We start from the raw sequence: 4482 nt of genomic DNA, 5'->3' as shown, positions 1-4482 counted from the left end.
CTCACTTTTCATCCAGAGGCAGCATCGATCGGCTTCAGTTAGCAGCAGTAGCGAAGGAATCGCTCGATTGCTCGGGTTCAATAACGCATAGCCTGCAGTGCAATCGCTCGGGTTCAGTTAGACAATGCCTCGCTCGGTTTTAGTTAGAGCCCAACGCCTCGCACCCACGCGCGTATGGTACGAGAGAAACATGCACTGCTCGGCCCCTGACCAACCACCGTAACCGGGAACTTCCCGATATTTTTCTTGCCCTCGCTTCTACCACGATTTTTTCCGTCATGGACGGCCCAAAGAATGTCATGCAGCCGCGTCTCCGGCCCACCCAGGACGAAAAGCCCATTTTCTGTCATAGAAGTAGGATCCCACCACATCTATGATGATACCGGGTTTTGTCACAATTATCGTCATAGAAGTGTCATAAGTATGACAGGGGGAAATTCATTCGGCCCAAAATGTCACGGATGTGTCTTTTTTGTAGTGGTTATACATGGAGAAACCGTCCCGGCAATGTAGACGGGCGAAGTCCTCTTCCTCTCCCTTATATAGGTCCATAAGCATGGCAGCCAATGTGGCTTGGTTCTTCGGACCCTTTCTCGTATAGCGAGACACGTCGACCGATAACCCACAAGTATAGGGGATCAATCGTAGCCGCTTTCAATAAGTAAGAGTGTCGAACCGAACGGGGAGCTAAAGGTAGAACAAATATTCCCTCAAGTTCTATCGACCACCGATATAACTCTACGCATGCTTAACGTTCACTTTACCTAAAACAAGTATGAAACTTGAAGGACTTTGTAGGTGTTGTTGGATAAGTTTGCAAGAATATAAAGAACGCGTAAATAAAAACTAGGGGCTTGTCGTGGTGGGCACACGCTAGATGCGAAGGTATGGCTAAAGAGAGGAGGAGGCTCGAAGGCGCTGGTGGGCTCCAGAGGCGAGGTTCACATGCGCGGGCGCGGGACGCCGGACATACCCAGGTTCGGGGCTCTCCGGAGAGATAATGCCCCTAGTCCTGCCGACTTTAGTTGGATGATCGATAGTACAATGTTGCTCCTCGAGCTGTATGGAGGAGGAAGGAAGCTGGCCAAGGCTTGGTGAGGGAGTCCTGGATTAGGGGGTGTCCGGATGGCCGGACTATGACCTTTGGCCGGACTCCCGGACTATGAAGATACAAGATTGAAGACTTCGTCCCGTGTCCGGATAGGACTTTCCTTGGCGTGGAAGGCAAGCTTGGCTATACGATATGTAGATCTCCTCCCATCGTAACCGACTCTGTGTAACCCTAGCCCTCTCCGGTGTCTATATAAATCGGAGAGGTTTAGTCCGTAGGACGAACAACAATCATACCATAGGCTAGCTTCTAGGGTTTAGCCTCTCTGATCTCGTGGTAGATCTACTCTTGTACTACCCATATCATCAATATTAATCAAGCAGGAGTAGGGTTTTACCTCCATCGAGAGGGCCCGAACCTGGGTAAAAACATCGTGTCCCTTGTCTCATGTTACCATCCGCCTAGACGCACAGTTCGGGACCCCCTACCCGAGATCCGCCGGTTTTGACACCGACATTGGTGCTTTCATTGAGAGTTCCTCTGTGTCGTCACCTTTAGGCCCGATGGCTTCTTCGATCATCAACCACGACGTGGTCCAGGGTGAGACTTTTCTCCCGAGACAGATCTTCGTATTCGGCGGCTTCGCATTGCGGGCCAATTCACTTGGCCATCTGGAGCAGATCGAATGCTACGCCCCTGGCCATCAGGTCAGATTTGGAAGTTTAAACTACACGGCTGACATCCGCGGAGACTTGATCTTCGACGGATTCGAGCCACAGCCGAGCGCGCCGCACTGTCATGATGGGCATGATCTAGCTCTATCGCCGGATAATGCCCAGAGCGCCGCTCAGGTGTCCGCTCCGACCCTTAGCTCGGAGCCGACTGCGCCGGTCGAGGACGGGTGGCTAGACGCCGCCTCGGGGGCTGCAATCTCTATGGCGATCGAGCCGAACACCAATCTTGTCCCTCGCGGAGCTCGTGACTCCAAGGTGCCGGACTCCTTTCCGGACTCCGAATATTCTACACCCCTCCCGATCGAACCCAATTGGGCTCCGATCATGGATTTCACCACCGCGGACATCTTTCAACACTCGCCCTTTGGTGACATCCTGAATTCACTAAAGTCTCTCTATTTATCAGGAGAGCCATGGCCGAACTATGGTCAGCAAGGTTGGGATGCGGACGACGAAGAAATTCGAAACCCACCCACCACCCAATTTGTAGCCACTGTCGATGATTTAACCGACATGCTCGACTTCGACTCCGAAGACATCGACGGTATGGACGCCGATGAAGGAGACGATCAAGAACCAGCGCCTATAGGGCACTGGAAAGCCACCTCATCATATGACATATACATGGTGGACACCCAAAAGAAGGGGATGGCGATGGAACAATGGAGGATGACCCCTCCAAGAAACAGCCTAAGCGCCGGCGTCAGCGGCGCCGCTCTAAATCCCGCCAAAGCAAAAATGGCGATTTCGGCACCGGAGACAATAACACCCTAGACAGTGCCGAAGACAACCCCCTCCAGCAGGATTCAGCGCAGGAGGATGGAGAAGCCAGCCCTCATGAGAGAGCGGCAGACAGAGAGGTCGAGGACGACAATTATATGCCTCCCTCCGAAGACGAGGCAAGCCTCGAGACGACGAATTTGTCGTGCCTAAGGATCCCGTCGAACAAGAGCGTTTCAAATGCAGGCTTATGGCCACGGCAAGCAGCCTCAAGAAAAAACTACAGCATCTTAGAGCTGACCAAGATTTTCTAGCGGACAGATGGACTGAAGTCCTGGCGGCCGAAGAGTACAAACTCGAACGCCCCTCCAAGAGCTACCCAAAGCGCAGGCTGCTACCCCAATTAGAGGACGAAGCAACTAAACTTACATCACCAGCATATGACGCGGCCAACCGGCCACCTCGTGGCCGCAACAGAGAGGCCTCTCGGCCATTCATTCAAGCCGCACCCTGGCGCCGCTCAAAAAGTACCAAGGCACGGGGAAACGCGCCAGACCTGCGAGACATATTGGAGGACAAGGCCAGGCAAACAAGATCGACCTACGGATCGCGTGGGCGCCCCACGACACGTGACGATAACCGTCACGCCGGATATGAAAAATACGGCCAGGCCGAACAGGGCAAGCAAAGCTCATATGAGCTACGTCGTGATATAGCCCAGTACAGAGGCGCCGCACACCCACTATGCTTCACAGATGAAGTAATGCATCATCAAATCACCGAAGGGTTTAAACCCGTAAACATTGAATCATATGATGGCACAACAGATCCTGCGGTATGGATCGAGGATTATCTCCTTCATATCCACATGGCCCGCGATGATGATCTACACGCCATAAAATACCTCCCACTCAAGCTTAAAGGACCAACTCGGCATTGGCTTAACAGCTTGCCAGTAGTGTCAATTGGTTGCTGGGAGGACCTGGGATCCACATTCCTTGACAACTTCCAGGGCACTTATGTGCGACCACCAGACGCCGATGACCTAAGCCACATAATTCAGCAGCCAGAGGAATCGGCCAGACAATTCTGGACACAGTTCCTAACCAAGAAAAATCAAATAGTTCACTGTCCGTATGCAGAGGCCCTCGCAGCCTTCAAACATAACATCTGTGACGAATGGCTTGCCCGGCACCTTGGAAAGGAAAAGCCGAAATCCATGGCATCCCTCACAACACTCATGACCTGCTTTTGCACGGGAGAAGACAGCTAGCTAGCCCGTAGTAATAACATGACCAAGAGCCCTGGTAATTCAGATACCAAGGACAACAATGGCAGGTCGCGTCACAACAAGCACAAGCGCCGCATTAACGACGACAATACTGAGGATACGGCAGTTAATGCCGGATTCAGAGGCTCTAAACCCAGTCAGCGGAAGAAGCCATTCAAAAGAAATCTTCCGGGACCGTCCAGTTTAGACCGGATACTCGATCGCTCGTGCCAGATACACGGCACCCCCGAACAACCAGCCAATCACACCAACAGGGATTGTTGGGTGTTCAAGCAGGCAGGCAAGTTAAGTGTCGAAACCAGAGACAGGGGCTGCATAGCGATGACGAGGAGGAGCCCCAGCCGCCGAACAACAGAGGACAGAAGGGCTTTCCCCCACAAGTGCAGACGGTGAACAAGATATACGCAACCCACATCCCCAAAAGGGAACGGAAGCGTGCACTCAAGGACGTATATGCGTTGGAGCTAGTCGCCCCAAAGTTCAACCCATGGTCCTCCTGCCTGATCACTTTTGATCGAAGGGACCACCCCACTAGCATTCATCACGGCGGATTCGCCGCATTGGTCCTAGACCCAATCATTGACGGATTTCACCTCACTAGAGTCCTCATGGACGGCGGCAGTAGCCTGAACCTACTTTATCAGGATACAATGTGGAAAATGGGCATAGATCCCTCAAGGATTAAA

This window comes from Triticum aestivum, chromosome 2B (genome assembly GCF_018294505.1).
Source record: "Triticum aestivum cultivar Chinese Spring chromosome 2B, IWGSC CS RefSeq v2.1, whole genome shotgun sequence".
Taxonomy (NCBI): domain Eukaryota; kingdom Viridiplantae; phylum Streptophyta; class Magnoliopsida; order Poales; family Poaceae; genus Triticum; species Triticum aestivum.
Note: the sequence above shows the minus strand (reverse complement) of the source record.